We start from the raw sequence: 23,053 nt of genomic DNA, 5'->3' as shown, positions 1-23,053 counted from the left end.
TCTTTGGTCAATTATTTTCATTATCTAGCTAACTTCTTGAATGAAGGTGTGTCATTTAATATCAAGTACATTAACCATTTCTATAATCATGTGCTTTCATTTAATGTTAAGAGCATTCTAGTATGGATCATAGTTTGAGTTGGATGACTGGCTGCTCTTGTTGTATCCTTGTTTCCACACTTCAAGATGGTGGTTATCCCCTGCCCCTAGTCTAGTGTAACCTTCCTTGAGGCCTTTCTTTCCACTATCTAGGAGGGGCACAAATAAGAGGCACTAATTGATATATCGCGGACATAATAATCTATAATTAACACTTTCTGCATATCTCTTTTATCCACCTCCCTTCTTCGAGTTGATTGTTATCTCCCTTCTATCCTCAGCGTTGAGCAAGGGCTTGGAAATTTTTCCCTTAAGAGGTTGATGCTACTCAAAGAAAGTTTAAAGCATATATGGCCACACAAGAAAGAAAATGTTAAAATGCAAAAGATGGTTGGGACGAATTTATAGTGCATGAACAAGAGCCTAACCTGAGCTCTACCCCCCTCATTAGTACTCACCCAATTCCTGACATATCATAATCTATCTGCATAAAAGGAACTTTGAATGTCCCAACCCCAATGAGAAATAAACAGCTACAATTTTAAGAGGTATTTGAAAATGAGCTTGTAACCCAAGCTATGCATGAAAAGAAAAAGAAAATCATTGACAAAAAAGGCACACAAGGCGGGTAGTAAAAATAAGGCTGAGAAAGGGGTAACTCAAGTCCCACGATTGCTCCCTCTTCACATCATTACACTCAAGATGTTGGAACTACAAAATTTGGTACCAAGACTGGGGCATCTTCGATGAAATTAACCCCTTCCATGTCCGCTTCTCACATGCAGCTCTTGATTGATGGGTCAGCCTAAAAATTGAACGTCCCCTTAGGGTTGGAAGCACCTAACAGGGCCTTTGGATAACCCTCCCATGGTAACTTGTTCACAAATCATCAGCTCGAAGGACATTTGAAGACAATGCTTGTTTGAAGCACTCTTGTGCCTTTTGCATTATATTTTGTCCACTATGATATTATTATGGTTACTAAACCTATGATGATGATTTCACTTGATTTTGAGGGTATGTTTCAAATGTTTCTTCCCATGTACATTTGATGTCCCTGAAGGGATGACTTGACACTTCTTCAACACTTTGATGAGGATATATATCCCAACGTGATGGCACTTCAGGGCCTTGAAGTCAAAACGTTAACAACCTTGAGATGAGCATTGACTATGAGATGGATCCAACACTGATGTTTGTCACCTTCTCCCTCTCCAAAAGTTGAAACACTGCAAAATAAAGCCAGGACATTACCAAGAATGATGATATACCCCAGTTACCTAGGACACCCCCACATTGGCCTTGCACCTTCTTAATGGGCGTTGCCTTGTTCCTAGACCCTCTTGATGATGATGTTGACTTGTGATCCCTTTGGAGGGATAGTACACTTCTTGATGATGATGTTATGCCCTAGGCTTGTGACATCACCCTTGGATGTCCTAAGGTGGTGATGTGGGGCTCATTGAAGATGACTTGTGGTTCAAGAGATATATGGCTTAAGAATGAACCTTTGATGTTGAGCAGATGGCTTGGAGTGAGGAGCACTCTTTGACCATTTCTAGCACCTTGCTTGAGGGAGATCTTCACCTTTGGAGGATGATGTCATGCTTGGAGAGCCTTTTACTCACACATGTAGGATAAAAAGAGGTTATTTCTTATGTTTTATCATTATGAGAGTTATCTTTCAAGTCGGCTTATGACCTACTTAACTTGTAAATGCTTAAAAGTTATTATTTTAGGGCTTTTAGTGTCTTTTGTGCCAAATCAACTTGGTTACCCTAGTTGATTTGGAGAGGATCATTAACACACACTCTCTTATTTCCTCTTGTGAAAGAATGCACACTAATAGTCTTGTCTTCTTGGATGCAACAAATCACTAAAGGATAGTGACTTGCCTTGGGGAGGACAAAATTGGCTTGGAATTATTTTCTTGGATTAATAAAGTGATCTTATGGCGAACTGTGCAAGTTTATTGTGAATATCTTCTTCCATTTTGCAAAGTTGTAGAATTAGGGTTTCTATGAAGTTTTCATGTTATGTTGATTATTTTATGGTTCTAAAATCTCCTTTGTAAAAAATTTCACATAGCATCAATCAAGGAAACTAGAGTTGCATTCCTTGATCTTAAATCTCCATTGAAATTGAAAATTGCTAGGGCTTGATTGAGAGTATACTCTCTCTAGCTCGCTTCAACCAAGGTCCTTTGCTTTTAATCTTGCCCTTCTTAACTCCATATACCCAAGGTGGATAAGGCACTAGAATTTTATGTGTCAATCCTTTAAAATAAAATTATCTTTTTCTCTTTTACATGGTAAACTAGGGTTAGGCTTTGGCAAAATATGCACTTAAAAGCTAAAATTTACCTATATAATATTATCCTAGGCTTAAGGCTTGCATATCATAAATTAGAAAAGGAAAAATATCATTTGTATGCATTTTTCAGCCACAATTTTAGGGCTAACATCCAAGTTTTGCTAGTTGTTTTGTGCATTTTCAACTCTTTAAAATAGCCTTTGAAATTTTATTATAGATCATAATTTTTTGGGGGTTGTTTTCATATTGCTATCATAAATTTCCAAGATGTAAAAGTACAACTAAAACCCTAACTTATAAGAGAAATCCTTAAATTGAATGGTGGAACGTATGTGGAATCTATTTGAGCATCTTAAAGACTTATCTTAGCCCTTTAGATTTAACGATAGGTTCTTCAAACTCGTCGTCTCTTTTTCACCTTAAACCCTTCATATTTGAACATCATTCTAGGGTATTAATTTAACAGGTTCCTAGGAGGGTAATTAGGCTAGGATTTTTTGGGTTACTTAATCTTTGAGCCCTGTTGGGGAAGCCTCCCTTGTGAGGATAACATCCATCCACCAAAAAAGTAGAAGAACAACCACTAAGGTTACAGTGTTGTTTGATTTCATTGTTTCCCAAGACCAAGAGTAGCTAGTGAGCCTTTGCATTAGGCTGCTAGATTTTGTAGTACCAAGGCCTATTCTAAAAAAATTGAAAATTGAGTCCATAACTCCAAATGGTACTCCTTTCTACCTTAAGGTAAGTACACAAATGAAATGAGAAAGGTACTCTCTTGCACTCAAAGGGGGGAGCACACTAATGAAGACAAAATTGAACTTTCTTTCACTTTCAAGGGGGGAGAGTATATTGTGAACATGGTTAGTGATCAATCAAAACCAGCAAATACAGTGACAAGAGAACTATTGAAGAATCCAACACTCAAGCTTTGATCCCTTCCACATAATTCTCACCTTGTACCTTAGGGGGTGGGGGGGAATTGTTGACCTAGGTTGTCATTGATGTCAATATGGCAATATTCTAGATACTAGATGACGATATGAAGCCAAGGGGAAGCAAAGCAGATCCATGAAGAGACAGGAGCAAGGCCATCAAGATAGCCAAGCCATATTGGAGCAAGAGGAGCTACAGGAGGAGCCATATATATATGTAATATCAGTGTTGTGAAAAGCGCGATTAAATCACAATTTAATGAAAAAATCGCGATTTTTATACGAAAAAATCGCCTAATTTTTTTTTGCCAATTTTTATTGAAAAAATCGCGTTTTTTTCAAAAAATCGCGCTTTTTTCTAAAAAACCACAATTTTTAACGAAAATATCGCGGGGGCGCAGGACAGCACGATTTTATAAAAAAAAATTGGTTCTTCATTTGGTCATTTGGACAGTCGCGCGCGTGGAGGGAGGAGGAGCTCTTGGAGACCATTGAAGAGGGTTTTCAGCCAAATCTAAGTGCTTAGAGGAGAAAATCAAGAGGAGACCACCGATTTCTCCATAGAAACGGTATGAGGATTAATTTTTTTTTGTTTTCATTGCTTAAAAACATTGTTTTTGTATGTTTTTCATTGTTTTTGGTTGGGAAACTTGGTATGGGCACCATTTTTCTTTTGTTTTAAAAAAAAAATTGTATTTCTTCATTGATTTGGGATGGGTAACTTGGTATGACTATGGGAACCATTTTTTTTTTTTTCATTTTTTTTAAACATTGTTTATGTTTTTTTCATTGTTTTTGGCATTTGCCATTTGGTTGGGTAAGTTGGGTTTGGATTCTGGAATGGTTGGGTAATTTGTGTTTGAAACTTTGAACATTGGAATGGTTGTTTTAGGTTGGGTTATGGGTAACTTGGATTTTCATTGTACAATCATCAATGTAAAAAATAAAAATTAAATTACTAAATTGTAATTTGTAAATTTGTAACTTGTAATTTTGTAAATGCTAAATTGTAATCCTAATCCTTATTTTCCCATAGGTTCACAACTGCACCAAAACACCATTCAAGACTTCAAGTTTGCAAATTCAAAGTTCAAAAACAAACATGCCAAGGAAATTGGATCCTTTATGGGAATATGGTGAACCTAAAGCTCCGAATGATAGACAAAACTTGAGTTGCAAGTTGTGTGGAAAGGAGATATACGGGGGGGTGTACAGGTTGAAGTTTCACCTTGCACAAATCCCTGGACATGATGTGGGGCCCTGTATAAATACAAATCCTGAAATTATCCAAAGAGCCATGAGAGCATTGGAAGAATTAGAGCACACTAGATAGGCCAAAGAAGAACTCAAAAGGCAACTAAAAAGGTCAGCTGAAGGAAGTGGGCCAACTGGCACTGGTTCTACTGCAGCATCATTCAATCCGGTAGCTGCATCATCATTTTTTGTTCCTCGAACCACACCTGGTTCACAACCATCTATCGGTTCAATGCTAAAAAGAACTGATAAAGAACAAGCTGAAAGGTTGATGGCAAAATTTCTCCTCTGGAGTGATATTCCTTTCAGTGTTGTAAGGAATAATCCATTTTTCCAACCCACTGTTGATGTTATTGCCAATGTTGGCCCGGGGTACAAAATCCCTTCTTATCATGATTTCAGAGGCCGGATTCTTCAAAATGAAAAGCGTGACTGCACCCAAAGATTGGAGGATTTTAGGGCATCATGGGCACAAACAGGATGCACTGTTATGTCAGATGGTTGGACTGACCAAAAGGGGAGAACCCTTATAAACTTCTTGGTTAGTTGTCCCAAGGGGACTATGTTTATCAAATCTGTTGATGCATCTCATCAAATCAAAGATGCAAGAACTTTATGTGATTCGCTGGATGTGTTTATTTTGGAGGTGGGTGAACAACATGTTGTCCAAGTCATAACGGACAATGCTGCAAATTATGTTGCTGCTGGTAGAATGCTTATGGACAGGCATCCTACTTTATTTTGGACACCTTGTGCTGCCCATTGTATTGATTTGATGTTAGAGGACATAGGGAAAATTCCCTTTGTCAAAGATATTGTTGACTCATCAAAAAACATCACAAAATTTATATATAATCATACATCTGTGCTTAGCTTGATGAGAAGATTCACCAACAACAAAGAGTTGGTGTGCCCCGCCATTACACGGTTTGCCACGAGTTTCATATCTCTTCAATCCCTCTTGAATTCTATGTGGGATGTGAAGAGAATGTTTCTTTCAGAGGAGTAGCGTGCTTTGTCAATGAGCCGCAAACCAGAAGGAGAGGCCGTATGCAGACTAGTTTCATACCAGGAAGACTTCTGGGCGGGAGTGCAGGAGGTGTGCGCCGTTACTGAACCTTTGGTAAAGGTTCTTCGGTTGGTTGATGGTGAGAAGCCCGCAATGGGCTATTTGTATGAAGCCATGGACAAGGCCAAAGAAGCCATTCGGGCCTACTATGATGATAAGGGAGATGATGGGTTTCAGAAACAACTCCTTCTATGGGGAGTGATTGATGAGCGATGGAACAACACACTCCATCGTCCCATTCATGCTGCTGGGCTTTTCCTAAACCCTGCATTTTCTTATGCATGTGGGTTTGATTTTGATGTTGAGATCATGGATGGATTCTTATCCTGTGTCCAGAAGATGGTGCGATCTCCAGAACAACGTATAGAGATCTCTAAACAAATTGAGACATATAAGATGACAGGTGGCACATTTGGCTTTGAGATGGCTATCACTGATAGGACGATTAAAATGCCAGGTATTTTTTAGTTTGTAACTTAGTTTCAGATTTCATTGTCTCTTCAAATTCCATTTTTTTCTTATGTTTATTTAAAATTTTATTTGTAATTTTGTTGTAGATGCATGGTGGAAAATGTATGGTGGCAGGGTACCCCTTTTGCAAAAGCTTGCCATTCGCATCCTCAGCCAAACATGCAGCTCCTCGGGATGTGAGCGCAACTGGAGTGTATTTGAAAAAATACACAACAAGAAGCGCAACAGGTTAACACTTAAACATTTAAAATATTGCAAATTTCCAAATAAATTTTTGAATTCATTAAACAATATTTTTTTTATAATATTAATTATTAATTATTATTTCATGATCTTTGTATAGGTTGGAGTCCCAGTGACTTAATGACATGGTCTACGCTTACTACAATCTTCGAATGTGGGTGAGACAACTTGAGAGGACACCTAATGTGGATGCCATCTCATTGGATGGGATTGACACCACTGCTGCATGGAGGGTTGAGGCCGAGAGGCCTCTCATGGATTCTACTGATGATTGGTTAGTGCAGGATGTAGTGGAGGGGGGGGAGGAGGAGGAGCAGGCGAAGGAGCAGGTGGAGGAGGAGGAGGAGGAGGAGCAGCAGGAAGAACAGGAGGAGGAGGTGACACTGCCTACCCGGGCTACCACTGCCACCAGTAAGAGGACGTGGTCTACCTCCTATAGCTCCTACTTCTAGTTCTTCAGCTTCTAGAGCACATCAGACTCCACTGCCATTTCCACCAGCACGGGCACCAGCGTCTACATCTAGAGGGAAAGGGAAAGCTATGGCATTTTCTCGCAAGAGGGGCGGAGGAAATCAATAGGATTAGACTTTCATTTTATTGTATATGACATTATGACATGATGAGATACATTATCATATTTTTTGTTGATATTTTGAGGCTGAGTTGACACTCAGGAGTCAGGACATGATTCAATGTTATGTGTGATTTTAGTGCTAGAAATGATATTACACATCTTATATATTAGTTTTTTTATCATATTTATGTGTCAATGTATTTATTTTATGTTGTAGATGGTTTAGATTTAAAAAAAAAATTGAAAAAAATGAATATTTTTGTACCAAACGATTTTTTCCCGCTTTTTTCCGATTTGTTCCCCGCGCCGATAAAATCTCGATCGCGCTTTTCACAACACTGTGTAATATATATATGCCAAAACTGAGTTCTCAGAGCTACAGGAGCAAACAGAAGGAGCAGAACAGAGCATATATATATGCCATATATATGCCAAAGAAGAGGAGCAAATAGAGCAAACGGAGGAGCCATATATATATATATATGCCAAAACAGAGCCATCAGAGGAAGCAAATTACACAATCGGGAGCTATCGGAGGCCAAAACCCATCTATATATGCATTAACAAGCTATCGGCGCTACAGGAGAAGTAATATATGCCAAAGGTTCGGACTCCAAAGGAAGACCGATCAAAGGAGCATAGAGGAAGAGTGGAGGACACAGCAGAACAGTGTTAACGGAGGAGTTAACATATCGTAAGCCATAGGAGCGAGAAGCAAAGAGTGGAGAGTCATGACTCTGTGTATCCGCGTTCAATGTTAACTGGGTTAAGTCGGGACCGTTAGATCTGAAGAGATCAATGGTGGAGGATTGCTAAGGAATACCGCATCGCAAGTTATGAAGGGCTATCATCCCCGAAACCTCTGATTGCGATATACAATTGCGGACCCAATGATCCTATTATATCGCGCCTATTGTAATATCGCGTTCGTCGCTATATCGCAAGCTGTAAAGCCTTGCCACATGAAGGCACCGATTGCGATAAAACTGTGGACCCGACGGACCTATTATAAACAGTTTAATATAATATCACATCCAGTATCAGCCATCGGCCATCGGCAATGCTTTAGGCTCAACTTGTAGAAGAACCTCCGAAAGTGGCGATTGCGATAAAAGGATGACATGGCATGTGGGACCGCCATATGGGTATACCACGTTTATATGGGTTCTGTGAGCAATAAGTCTATAATGGAAGACTCTCCGAGTTAAATATTTTTAATGAGAAAAACTCATAAGTCGGCCCCTCCTCCCAAGGAACGTGTCTTTGGTGATTTGCAAAAATCATATATATATATATATATATATATATGAGCTAAGACGCTTCATTTAGTGGATTCATCTCGGGCATCTATATTACGAAGAAATAACAGTTCACGACTCGTGAATTTGAAAAGAAAAAAAGAATCTCTCTGATATTTGCCGTGCACGGGCCTTTGAGGCAGAAATGCAATACAATAACGCTCCCGATAGTTCAAGAGGCTGAACTAATGTCAATGGCAATTGCGATCAGGACGTGGCAGGTCCGTTAAACGAAACAATCCCTGTGCATGCCTGCTATCATGAGAAAACGGGAGCGTTGTTACAGTTTTGGAATATGTATCCTCTACGTATGACTCGGTCCTCGCTTTTTGAATCAACGTGTCCCAGAAGTGCTTGTGAAGCACGAAGAGACAAAGGAAACCACAGAGACCAAAGAGGAAGCCACAACAACCAAGGAGGGAAGCCAAAAGATCAAGCGAGTCAAAGGAAACGGAAGTGAGCGAGGAGGAAGCCAAAAAGCCAGTGAAAAGAGGAAACTAATAGACAGAGGTATGTGGAATGTTGTTGAAGGTTGTTGAACGTTGTGGAAAATAAGCTGGAGGAGACAGAGGTAGCAAGAGGATCCAGCAGAACACAAAGAGGGCCGAAGGGCCAACAGGACAGCAGACAGTCGAAGGGGAGAAGTAGCCAGCAGAGAACATAAGCTTGAACAAAAAGTTGTTCTTTATGCAGAGCTTAGTGCAGCTACCAGTAGACTAACTAAAGTTGTGTGAAGACATTATCAGAAGTCATGAAGGGTACTGGACACTCTGTGTGGGCAGTATGAAGAATTGGGAAGACTACTTCATAAGAATACTCGTTGTCATTGATGTTGTAGCATGGAGACTACAGTGAAGCTATAAACAGACAGAACTCAGTAGAGGAGTTCTGGGAGCAGAACATTACTATCAAATGTGCTTTGACAAGATTGGGTCAGAACCCTTGGGGCTGGTGCCTCAGAAGTAAGTAGGATTGGAATCCTTGGGGCTGGTGCCTCAGAAGTAAGTAGGATTGGAGACCTTGGGGCTGGTGCCTCAAAAGTAAGAAGGATAGGAGTCTTTGGGGTTGATGCCTCAGAAGTAAGAGGGATTGGAGTCTTTGGGACTAGTGTCTCAGGAACTGGAAGGATTGAAGTCCTTGGGAGTTGGTGCTCCTAAGTCCAATATTGGTGTCTTGGCGAAATAGAGTTGGTGCTCTGGAGGTTGGAGCCTCACCAAAGTCCGAGTTGGAGCTTGGCAACTGATTGCAACCATCTATATATTGTATCTATTTTACTGCACAATTTATATTAATAAAAGCATTTATTCTTGTTGTTCATCTTGTGTTCTGAATATATATGTTTTAACTAGTAAAACAATAGTCGGAAAAAGAAATATTGATTCACCCCCCCTCAGTATTTCCAACAATTGGTATCAGAGCCAGTACCTTCATTCAAAGCCTAACAGCTTGAAGGTTGACCTTTAGAACACAAATGGCGAAGTCAAGGAAGAAAGTCTCCAATCCTCCTAAGGATGTGTCTCCCTCTACTACTAAAATAGAAGACAATCAATTTGAGGAGGCTCCAAGGCTCAATGGGAACTTTAATATATGGGAAGCAAGAATGAGGAATTTCCTACAGACTCAAGGCATTGAAATCTGGAAATCAGTGATTGTTGATAGTAGGATGGATGAGGAATCCAAGGAGTACAATTCAAAAGCAATGAAGGCAATCTTGTAAGGGCTACCTGATTCTATAAAGAACAATCTAGGAAAATGTTCATTAGCAAAGGGTATATGGGACAAACTTCATGACCTTCACTCAAAAGGAGCATTGACCATGACCATCAGTCAAGAAGATGATGGAAATCTAGAAAGAAATCCAGAACCCATCATAGAAGCTGAACATGAGAATGATGATGTCAAGGCTAAAGCAGACCTAGAAGATGAAGAGAATGAAAAAGATTTTGTAGAAGAACTCCTTGCTCAACTTATAACTACCATGGAAGAAATTAACAATTTGAAGAAGAAAAATGAGGAACTTAAGAAGATAACACTACTTGGTGACCAAGATCAAACAAGAAAGAGTTGACATCATCAAGCTTCAAGTACAAGAAAGGGATGACGAGCTTGCCAAGCTTAAGAAGGAATTTCATCAAAGCAAAAGAAAGCATCATGAAGAAGTCATATCCATGACAAATCAATTGAATAAAGCAAAGAAGCAGGAAGATACCTTGTCAAGTCAACTTGAACAAAGGCACAAGAGCTTGAACAATCTTGAAAAAGAGATTGGTCAGTACAAGGTGGAGGTCTCCTCTCTCAAGTCTCAACTACAAGAAGCAAGGAAACAAGCACAAGGAGCTGAAAAGACCATGGAAGCATTGGAAGTCATAGAAGGACAGGTTGATGAAGCAGGAAAGGAAAGAAACACAATGATCTGTCAACTAAAAGCAAAGGATGAAGACATCTTCAAAATGAAGTCAGATATCATCTCCCTTAAAATAGTAGCAGATGAAGCTACTCGTAGCAAGGAAGACACTGAAAAACAACTTGCCAAGAAGAATAATGAGTGTGAAAAATTGGCAGAAGAGATTATCTTCCTCAGAACAAAGGTTGAAGGGATGAACAAAATCTTGAAGAGCTCTCAAGCCTTGGATGACATGCTCAGCTATCACAGATGTCCTTTTGATAAATCAGGTCTCTGGTATGCAGGTGAATCCTCAAACAAGAATGAAAAGGCTTTAAACAAAAGGGATGTGAAGAAGCCAGAAAGAAATGGTGATGCTCCCAGTTCCAGCAAAGGCAAGGAGAAAAATCAAGACTACAATAGAAGAAATCCTGCTCCAAGAAGAAATCCAGCTCCAAGAAGAAATGTAGATGATGTCAAAGATGCGAGAGGCAATGGTTATCATCAAAGGATCTCAAGGCAGAAAGGCTTCAGAAGTACATCAAGGAAATCTCCATCTCCCAGGTACCAAAGTTCATTTTTTGGTTATTGTTATTCTTGTACAAACTTTGGTCACATGGCAAAAGACTGTAAAGCATATCATAAAGATAGATATTATAGTCCCCAACAATCTCCAAGAAACAATTTTGCAGGAAGAAAACATGAATTCTTATTCATGAACAATGTAGAATGCTTAAAGTGTCATAACACTGGTCATATGGCACAAGACTGTAACTTAACTTGGGCTCTTACACAAGCTAGAACCATGCAAAAGAAGAAAGTTACACAAGTATGGAGAAGAAAGCAAATACAATCCGAAAGTCCCTTGAGCTCTCCAGCCAACAGCATATGTCATTGGCCTGAATTTTGACAATCTAAGCATTTGATGGGAAGACTCTGCCAAAAGGAGATGATGCATACAGTTAGGGGGAGCCTGTAATTCTTGATCACTATTGCAGAAGCTATTAGTGAAAAGGGTCCTGATGAAATCCTTGTTGAGCTATATTAACAATCATTCTTTGATGAAGATCATGTCTCAGGAGTTCTCCATTGAAGAATAAGATCCGACAGATACATCTGGAATGAAGATTGAAATAAGAGAAGCTGGCAGCATATAACAAAACTGAAGCATTGCATGAAGATGCAAATCAGCAATTGGATTTAAAAGACAGGCATAGACTAGATATCTGAATCTGCTAGGGAAATAACATGCAGAGATGTGTGCAAGAACACAAGGACAAGATGGCTCATAGAAAGGAGAGTGTGGTGCAGTCAAATATAACTTATGCTAAGACTAGTCACTAAGAAAATATAGCAACAGTAAGGCACAACCTCTCACCTTTTCATCCAAATGCAATGAAGTTGAATACTAGATGGCAATCACTCAAGGAGAAGCACAGTGACACAAAGGAACTCAGATCTGAAGAAAGACAGCAAGATAGACAATCTCGGTGGCAGTTTCTCCTGATTCGGACTATGAAGGTCTCTCAATTCTGCCTATGAAGACAGCAATATGTATTGAAGCATAAAAGCCTGGACTTGGACACTTGGTGTATGGCCATTTGCAATCTGAATTAAAGCATTAAAGTAGAGCATCTTTAAGCATTGATGGAAGCCATGATAGAGCAGTTCTGAGACATGAAGAGGGAATAATGTGCTAATTGATGATAAAGCATCAATCCTTCTATCTTGAATAAAAAGAAGAAGAGCACCATGACAGGGGGAGTCACAGACCCATGAAGATCTACCATTCATGAAGAACAGAAGCAGTTTAATAGGGGGAGTTCCAGAGCACTCCTTTGCCATTGATGCCAAAGGGGGAGAGAAGAAGAATATTGCCATCAATAACAAAGGGGGAGATTTTTGACCTAGGTTGTCATTGATGTCAATATGGCAATATTCTAGATACTAGATGACGATATGAAGCCAAGGGGAAGCAGAGCAGATCCATGAAGAGATAGGAGCAAGGCCATCAAGATAGCCAAGCCACATTGGAGCAAGAGGAGCTACAGGAGGAGCCATATATATATGTAATATATATATGCCAAAACTGAGTTCTCAAAGCTACAGGAGCAAACAGAGCGAGTAGAACAGAGCATATATATATATGCCAAAGAAGAGGAGCAAACGGAGGAGCCATATATATATAACATATATATATGCCAAAACAGAGCCATTAGAGGAAGCAGATTACACAATCGGGAGCTATCAAAGGCCAAAACCCATCTATATATGCATTAACAGCTATCGGAAGCCAAAACCCATCTATATGTGCATTAACAGCTATCGAAGGCCAAAACCCATCTATATATGCATTAACAAGCTATCGGCACTACAGGAGAAGTAATATATGCCAAAGGTTCGGACTCCAAAGAAAGACTGACCAGAGGAGCATAGAGGAAGAGCGGAGGACACAACAGAACAATGTTAACGGAGGAGTTAACATATCGTAAGCCATAGGAGCGAGAAGCAAAGAGTGGAGAGTCATGACTCTGTGTATCCGCGTTCAATGTTATCCTAGTTAAGTCGGGACCGTTAGATCTGAAGAGATCAACGGTGGAGGATCGCTAAGGAATACTGCATCGCAAGTTATGAAGGCTTGTCATCCCCGAAACCTCCGATTGCGATATACAATTGCGGACCCAATGATCCTATTATATTGCGCCTATTGTAATATCGCATCCGTCGCTATATCACAAGCCGTAAAGCCTTGTCACATGAAGGCACCGATTGCGATAGAACTGTGGACCTGACGGACCTATTATAAATAGTTTAATATAATATCGCATCCGGTATCGGCCATCGGCAATGCTTTAGGCTTGACTTGTAGAAGAACCTCCGAAAGTGGCGATTGCGATAAAAGGATGACGTGGCATGTGGGACCGCCACATGGGTATACCACGTTTATATGGGTTCCGTGAGCAATAAGTCTATAATGGAAAACTCTCCGAGTTATATATTTTAAAAGAGAAAAACTCATGAATCGGCCCCTCCTCCCAAGGAACGTGTCCTTTAGTGATTTGCAAAAGTCATATATATATATATATATGAGTTGAGACGCTTCATTTAGTGGATTCATCTCGGGCATCTATATTACTAAGAAATAACAGTTCACGACTCGTGAATTTGAAAAGAAAAAAAGAATCTCTCTGATATTTGTCGTGCGCGGGCCTTTGAGGCAGAAATGCAATACAATAACACTCCCGATAGTTCAAGAGGCTGAACTAATGTCGATGGCAATTGCGATCAGGACGTGGCAGTTCCGTTAAACGAAACAATCCCTGTGTATGCCTGCTATCATGAGAAAACAGGAGCGTTGTTATAGTTTTGGAATATGTGTCCTCTGCGTATGACTCAGTCCTCGCTTTTTGAATCAACGTGTCTCAAAAGTGTTGGTGAAGCACGAAGAGACAAAGGAAACCACAGAGACCAAAGAGGAAGCCACAGCGACCAAGGAGGGAAGCCAAAAGATCAAGCGAGTCAGAGGAAACGAAAGCAAGCGAGGAGGAAGCCAAGAAGCCAGTGAAAAGAGGAAACTAATAGACAGAGGCATGTGGAATGTTGTTGAAGCCTGTTGAACGCTGTGGAAAATAAGTTGGAGGAGACAGAGGCAGCGAGAGGATCCAGCAGAACAAAAAGGCCGAAGGGCCAACAAGACAGCAGACAGTCGAAGGGGAGAAGTAGCCAGCAGAGAACATAAACTTGAACAGAAAGTTGCTCTTTATGCAGAGCTTAGTGCAGCTAACAGTAGACTGCCTAATCAGAAGTCATGAAGGGTACTGGACACTCTGTGTGGGCAGTATGAATAATTGGGAAGACTACTTCATAAGAATACTGGCTGTCATTGATGTTGTAGCATGGAGACTACATTGAAGCTATAAATAGACAGAACTCAGTAGAGAAGAGTTCTGGGAGCAGAACATTACTATCAAATGTGCTTTGACAAGATTGGGTCAGAAGCCTTGGGGCTGGTGCCTCAAAAGTAAGTAGGATTGGAGTCCTTGGGGCTCGTGCCTCAGAAGTAAGAAGGATAGGAATCTTTGGGGTTGATGCCTCAGAAGTAAGAGGGATTGGAGTCTTTGGGACTGGTGTCTCAGGAACTAAAAGGATTGAAGTCCTTGGGAGTTGGTGCTCCTAAGTCCAAGATTGATGTCTTGGCGAAATAGAGTTAGTGCTCTAGAGGTTGGAGCCTCACCAAAGTTCAAGTTGGAGCTTGGCAACTGATTGCAACCATCTATATATTGTATCTATTTTACTGCACAATTTATATTAATAAAAGCATTTATTCTTGTTGTTCATCTTGTGTTCTGAATATATATGTTTTAACTGGTAAAACAATAGTCAGAAAAAGAAACATTGATTCACCCCCCCTCTCAATATTTCCAACAATATCAATAACGATAATCAAACTTCAAGTTTCAAAGTCTTCTCAACCAAAATTCAATCAAAATTTGGGAATTCCAGCAATGGCAACTAGTGTCTTCAAAAAAGGGGTGGCAAGAGGGGGAGAAGTCCTTTATGGCCCCAGAGAAATCAAAGTTGTAAAGTAATCATGGGGCTTGGGGAAGATGACAAATAACCAGGCAGGAGCCTATGGTTTACTCCAAGGCATCCTTCTCACCCAAAGAATTTCAGGTCTATTCTCTCATTTTGTTGGGTGACTCCCTTTTAATAATTCAGTATTCTGTCAAAGGATCTTCCCCTAGAGATAAAGTTCTAGACAATCTCCTAAATCAGATTAAGAAGGTATCAAAAGTTATCCCAAAGATGAGTTTGAGGCACATTCTAAAGGATAATAATTAAAAAGAAGATCAATGTGCCAACCAAGGTCGCAACTTGAAGTTTGGAGAGTTGATAGTTAATGGTCAATTAAGACCATCCTCCATCCCTTAGTGGATTAAGAACGAATCCTATGTTCAAATATCAAAAAATTGGGGGAGGCCTGCTAGTCAAAGTGGATCCATTAAAATATGTTGTAATCAAGGATTATATTTTGAAGTAGGCTATATGAACTGCAAGTTTTGTTTAATTTTTGGGCTCTATTGGAAAGTATTCACCTCTAAAGACCCATATATGCTTAGTATCGGTTGTATGCCTCTTTGGAGGATAATTTTGGTCTAGGAGTCTTTAGATGATACTGAAGATAGAAGAAAATCATAATGGAGCTCATGATGTACAACTGTGATCCAGGCACAAATTTGAAATTAATACAAATATTTTCATTACCGTAAAAAAACATTAGTCTCTTCAACAAGATATCGACTATTAAATCAACTTCCATCAATCCCTTCAAATCAGCAAAATTGGGAAGATCTAGAATGGAATCTAGAATCCTCTCGTTGCTCTTCAACAATTCATTAGGATGTTGCTCAGCACCTAATTGTGTCTACATTTAGAGAGCACTTTGGAGATCTTATTTGTTCACTGATAGTAGAATGGTGGTCCTATTTGTTCACAAAATAGCAAGGGAATGTTCAAAGTGCAAATATGGCAACTGTTCACTTCCAAACTTTCTGCTCTCTTTCAAAATTCATTTCAGATGAACCATTTGGCATCAATATCACAATTTTTCAGGCATATCTTCACTGAAGATCAATTTAGAAGTTTCAGATTGAAGATTGAAATGATACCAGTTTATGCACTAGCCATTGTTGCCTTATTAGTATAATTATTCAAACTTGTGATAGGGGATGTTAAATGTGAATCACAAAGTCTAAGATCACCTTCTTAAGAGTTGTCATCCATGTGCATAGATGAGGTGTTGTTATTATCAACTAATGAGTTGTCAAAAAAATCTAGATTTAGATGTAGTCAGATACACCATACATGTACCATATATTGATATCAATGTATGAATATGTGTGTTGAATATGGCTTAAAGCCTTTTCCGCCAATTTTTTCATTCTATTGTGCTTGCTCTGTTTCTTAACAATTAAACCCTTGATAGACCATGCTATGCATAAATCAGCTTAAAAATAAACCACGTGAACCTAAAACCCTAAGTTATATGTATGACCTAAAAGAGACTCAAACATTCAGCGTTCTATTAGCAAAATAACTTAGCATGCAACAAAGAATTTAACGCTGACTCGTTACCAATTCACCAAGGTTTGAAAAAAAATCTAACATTTACTCGAGCCAAATTGAGGTTTAAAACAAGGAAACCGCTCTTCCTGTCAGATGATGAGACAGCGCAGTGTACCAAAATCATATTACTGATGGATAATTAGGCCCTTCAACTTTTATCAGTTCATGCAATAAAAAAGGGCACTAAATGGTTAAAGAAACCCTGAATGCAGGGTAACCGAGTTCAAAAACCCCTAGAATCAAGCCAGACAGACCAAAGGGTACGAAAAAATCCAAAAATTAAAAATACTATTTGTAGAAATTTGTAGGCTGGCTTTGGATAGCTAAAGTCAAAATTGAAGCAGGCGTGCGTAACCAAGAGGAGCCAGGAATCTCGGCATACCTGAAACCGACGTTAAATTAATGGGTGTGATGTGGTGTCCTTCAGCTCTTGGTCATCTTGCATCAACCCTTCATATAAGTACAAATATGAACCGACGAAAAACCCCCAAAATTTTAGTAACAAAGTTATCGCAAATTGCAAGAGTCTCCTCTTTCAGACAAGATGTAAAAAATGATCCGGGAGGGCAGACCTCCCGGACTTTTCCAGTCAATCTCCATCGTTAGATATCAGGCGAGCTGGCAGTCTACCAGCCCGAGATCTGTGATTAAGTAGGTTTCAAAGTGTAATATTAACGCCGAGAGAAATCCAACCTTACTTCTCCCCATAATTGAGCTGTATCCTTTCGTCATTATCACGGCGCAGCTTTAAGTGCTCGCGATCAGTTAATTTTCAAATTAGTTTGACGGTCTATCATTGGCCAAAACAAATTCGCAAACCAGGCTTCCCTTCTTCTTCTTTTTTGGTCTGAAAGTTATTTGTATTTAATATTTATTCATTTGCTTTGCTCAGGTACACTAGGAACAGCTATTTTCTGCTTCCACTAAGACACTTTTAATCCAGTGTATACACTAGGAACGGTGATTTTCTGCTTCCATTAAGACACTTTTAACCTAGTGAAAAACAATCTTGTTAGTTGATATCTCTTGTATGTAACAGTTTGGCCGCAGTAGTTCACTTGAACTAGAGCAACATGCTTTTGCAAGGAATAGGTTTCTGAGTATTGACAAAAATCCTCTGGCCTTTCATACAAACACATCGAATAACAAGGTTGCAGTCAAACTAATTCTTAAGCCATCTAATGAAGATGTTAAGATTTGGCCCCACAGGTACCAACCAACAATTTTGATTGATGTATATTGTATGAAAGCAATATTGTTTGTCAATGTGGTTCAGAGCTATTTTAGTGTTTAGTGTTGATTTTGTTTTACTATTGGACCAATGAAAGCTCCTAAGCATGTAGTTTTGAGTTTCGCCTACGTGTAGTTTTGGCCCCTGGTGCAGATCTTATTTTGATATCCATAATTAGAAATATTGATAGCAAGTCATTTGCTTATCATATATTTTTTTGTGTCCGATATCAGGTATGAATCATTTTGAAGAGTTTTTCATTTCATTTCAATTTTTAATCTGTTTAAAATCACTGGTTTGGTTAGCCTAACCACCAAAAGTTGATGATGTTTCTACATTTGCTAGATGGCTTTTGTGAAGTATGAATTACTTGTTACCGTCTAACAAGGTGTGAAGACTTTGGCGCCAAGGCTAAAAAACCATGATATCATATTGGATGTTGCTTTAGAAGCTCCTCCTACATATTAATATGATGCATATTCTTCCATTGGGGAGCACCTTTTGAGGCATTTCATGTTTCATGAGGCAAAATTCCATATTTAAAGGCGTGATTCAAATATGGACCTATTATTACTTGAAACCATCCAGTTCCAAGGTAACTAGAATTAGTACATTGTCACCACATGCTTTTTCCCTACATTCTCGGGTGGTTTTTACAAAAGGTTATCCTTTATTCTAACATGTTAATTAAACAAAAGTGATTGTGATTATGATAAATGATTCACATGCCAGGAGATATCAACTAACAAGATTTTTTTTCAATGGATTAAAAGGGTCTTAATGGAAGCAGAAAATAATTGTTCCTATTGTACCCGAGCAAAGCAAATGAATAAATATTAAATACAAATAATGTTTAGACAAAAAAGAATTGGAACCAGGTTAGCAAAAGGCCCAGTCGGTTGCCCAACGACCTAGAGTAGTAGCCTTGGGTCTAGGAAAAGAACATCTTGAATGAATAGGGCAGGTCCAAGGTTAGGTCCCACCCATAAAATTATCCAAAGTGATAGAGCAATTAAAATGTATTGTGTATGAAAGTAATATTGTTTGTCAATGTGGTTCAGGGCTATTTTAGTGTTTTGTGTTGATTTTGTTTTACTATTGGACCAATGAAAGCTCCTAAGCACGTAGTTTTGAGTTTCGCCTACGTGTCGTTTTGGCCCCTGGTGGAGATCTTACTTTGATATCCATAATCAGAAATATTGATAGCAAGGCATTTACTTTCACATTTGCTTATCATACATACTTTTCTATGTCTAATATTAGGTATGAATAACTTTGAAGAGTTTTTCATTTCATTTCAATTTTTAATCTGTTTAAAATTACTGGTTTGGTTAGTCTAACAGCCAAAAGTTGATGATGTTTCTACATTTGCTAGATGGCTTTTGTCAAGTATGAATTACTTGTTACTGTCTAACGAAGTGTGAAGACTTGGGCGCCAAGGCTAAGAAACCATGATATCACAATGGATGTTGCTTTAAAAGCTCCTCTTATGCATATTCTTCCATTGGGGAGCAACTTTTGAGGCATTTCATGTTTCATGAGGCAAAATTCCTTATGTAAAGGCGTGATTCAAATATGGATCGATTATTACTTGAAACCATCCAGTTCCAAGGTAACTAGAATTAGTACATTGTCACCACATGCTTTTTCCTTACATTCCCGGGTGGTTTTTACATAAGGTTATCCTTTATTCTGACATGTTAATTAAACAAATGTGATCATGATAAATGATTCACATGTCATTTCACCTGTAAAATGGGGCTCCTTGTGGTGCCTTGTGTATTCATGACAATTGTGTTGTTTCTTGATTTTGAAGGAAGCACTTTCCAAAAACAAAATTCTTAACATGGAAGAAGGAAATGGACTGGCCTAAGTAATTATGAATTTCACATTTAGTAGAGCGAGTTCAGTTTGGGACATGTTTCCTCCACTACACAGGTCAGTGTTTTTGCTAGTTTTTTTGAAATGTAAATAGTAAATACTATTTGGAATTGTTGTTGCTTTCCCCTGTTCCTTGCCTTTCACATTAACTATTGCTCATTTTCATATGAAAAGATCCTAGAAAAGAAATGCATTCGTATCCTATTGTCTTCAATAACTACAATGTTTTAATGGAACTTTTTATTTGTGGTTTGCTTGTGTAGGTGCTATGCAAAAGGAGGAGTGTTGTGATATCAATACTCATCTAGCTAAGGCGTTAGTTTTTTTTTTTTTCCTGCAAGCAAATACTTTCTTCCAACATTTTTTACTGCAAAGGACGCTAACTTGTACAAGGTTGCTTCATAGGCATTCACACTTTGCAAAATCAAAACTCATTGTTGATATTAGAAATCAGACAATATACTTTTATTCGTCCTTAATGAACATAATGCTATCACAATGTAGATTTCAAATTACTATTAATAATAGCACAATTATTACATAAATAAATTTTGTTATGTTTTCAAAGACCTCTTTAATTTTATTTGCTTTATAACACATCCCACAACAACATTGCATGCATTGGAATTAGCTTTTATATATATTCAATAACACGTCTTCTAAACAACAAACCACATGGAGGCAATGTCCAAAAAAAACAAGGACAGTGACATTGCCACCATGTGGATCTTGTTTATAAAAACATTCCTTATATAGGATTATTATGATTAATGATGTTTTATTTTAGTTAAGTCATATGAAATTATTTAAAAAAAAATTGCAAAAAATCACGATATAAATATTATAAGTTAAGCTCTCATAAGTTAAGCTCGGGTTATAATATATCATTTAATTGTGAACAATTTTGTTGCTCTCAAGATTATTATAGAGAAGGCTTGCAATAATAAAATTGATATTTTCTCTTGTTTCGTTAGCTTTGGAAACACTTTTGACACCGTTCCCCAAAACAAACTCGTGGAAGAGCTTGGAAGAGATAATGGTTCCTCTCTAGTCAAGGGTTGTTGTAATAAGGTTGTATGAGAATGTTATTGTTGAGCTTAGGACCACCAAAGGTTGAGCAGAAGAAATTAACTACAATATTGGACTCAAGCAAGGGTGTCCCTTGTTGTCGATCATTTTTGTCATTTACATTGATAAGCTAGAAGAGTGTTTGGAAGATGCAAGTTGTTTTGGCCCCACACTCATTTGTATAGGCATAACACTTCTCATTTATGCTAACAATATTGTTCTTTTGGCGAGGAGTCATTACAATCTTGGCAAGAAACTAAGAATCCTCCAAGATTATTGTTCTAAGATTGATAGTGAAAAACAAAAGTCATGATAATTAAATCCAAAAAGATCGCATATAATACTTTCATATATGACAACAAGAACTTGGAGGAAGTTTCTTCATACAAATATGTTGGAATCAATATCCATCATAAGCTCGGTTAGAATTATAACTTTTAGAAAAGAATAAATGAACGATGAAAAACTTATTATACACTTGAAAACAATTGTAAGTGTTGAAATATGGCAACAAGAATATTCCAATTTAATTTGTCCTTGAATTAAATTGTGAATTAAAATCGAATTTAATCTTAACAACTACTTGGAAATAATTAATTAATTTATTTTAAATTAATTAGTTGGAGAAATTCAAGTTAGAAGTCTTTCTGAAGTCATGCAAGAGTTATCCCTTAAATTAAGGAGATAAGATTGAGTTATATTTGAGTTGTAATTAGTTAACTCGGTTTACTGAGTTAAGTCCAGTTAAATTAGTTCCAAACCGTTTGAGGAATTAATAGTGAGTTAACAGTCAGTTGATGCATTAATGCACTCAACTAGTGCTACTCCAGTTAACTGAAGATTCCCTCATCAGAATCTCATGCATGTCTATTATGAGAAAAACCCAGTTGAGATTAATGTTCAAGGACAGTGTACTATCAGTTGCATGTGTTTTCTCATGGAGAAAACTCATGCATGCAGTCAAGGATTTATCCTTGAGGATTGTGCAGTTTTGAAGATTGGTTTTCCACTTGGTAAAGGCAAATCATCCAAAAGGAACAGCGCAAGGAAATAGGAGCTTGGAGGGCATAGAGGAAGGTTGGAGAGAAGCCAAGATTGCCTGTGAGCATCTGTGACGATTGTACTGAGAGCTGGCTAGCTGTGAGAGCTAAGGCTTTGTATAATTCCTATGTATTTCCACCATGTATGATAATACAATAGTGTGGGGTTTTTAGTTGAGGCTTTCCCCAAAGTCTTTTCATGTGTATTGTGCCATTGATTCTTCTTCTTCTGGTTATATTGTTCAGCTCAATATTTAAGCTTCCACAAATTGATAGTAGAAGTAGGTTTATATTGCATTATCGGGTTAACCTATAGCAGATTTTCTACATGGTATCAGAGTTGTGAACAGTATACTGAGAAAAGAATTCGAAGTTTGAAGTTCAGGGTTGTAGGTGCAAATCGAATTCATATCATACTTCAAGGTTGGTCAATGGCGTTCTATGGCTTGAGACTCGAGTATGCCTTGGAAGGTAGCTCGAATTACATAGCATGGAAATATAGAATGAAGGTTGTATTAGAAGACAATGGCTTGAAGGAATTCATTGATCAAGAAATCTCAAAGCCAACTTCAACTAATGCACAAGAGTTGGATGAGTGGAAGAAGTGTGTGGCAAAGGTGAGACGGATCATCCTTGAGGGAGTTCGATACCATATTGTCTTGAGTCTCCATGGGAAGGATACTCCATTTTCAATGTGGAAGACATTGAAAGACCTCTACCAGAACAGTAGTGACCAGAGGAAATTGGCGCTCAAGGATAAGCTTCGAAGAATCAAGATGGAGAAGGGCGATACTATTTCCACATATCTGAACAAGCTCACCACCTGCAGAGATGAGCTTGGCAGTGCGGGAATAACTACTGCCAATGATGATATGGTGAACCTCGCTCTCCTTGGCCTTCCAAAGAGTTGGAATAGCTACCAAGACTCTGTGAATGGAAGGGAGAAACTGTCAGATTGGGAATGACTGTGGTTGGATCTTATGCAAGAGGAGATCAGGAGGAGCACACGAGATGGTTCTTCATCCAAGAATGATGATGAAGAAAATCTGGCCTTAGCAAGTAAGCCAAGGA

General features: G+C 38.5%; 1 protein-coding gene across 1 annotated transcript in view; it reads right to left on the bottom strand.

Annotated features, from left to right (window-relative positions):
- The window catches only part of LOC149202634 (uncharacterized), a 138,552-nt gene extending 120,980 nt beyond the window's left edge, over positions 1–17,572 (bottom strand). The window contains exon 1 of the mRNA XM_089400017.1: positions 17,145–17,572. The gene's annotated coding sequence lies outside the window, so the exon portion shown is untranslated. The remainder of the gene's footprint in view (positions 1–17,144) is intronic.
- Between the last annotated feature and the right edge of the window lie 5,481 nt (positions 17,573–23,053).

The sequence above is a fragment of the Pinus tabuliformis genome, chromosome 2_1 (genome assembly GCF_031772625.1).
Source record: "Pinus tabuliformis cultivar Carrire ecotype Pingquan chromosome 2_1, CPIR1, whole genome shotgun sequence".
Classification (NCBI taxonomy): domain Eukaryota; kingdom Viridiplantae; phylum Streptophyta; class Pinopsida; order Pinales; family Pinaceae; genus Pinus; species Pinus tabuliformis.
The sequence above is the reverse complement of the archived record's forward strand: the minus strand, read 5'-3'. Positions and strand labels throughout refer to the sequence as shown.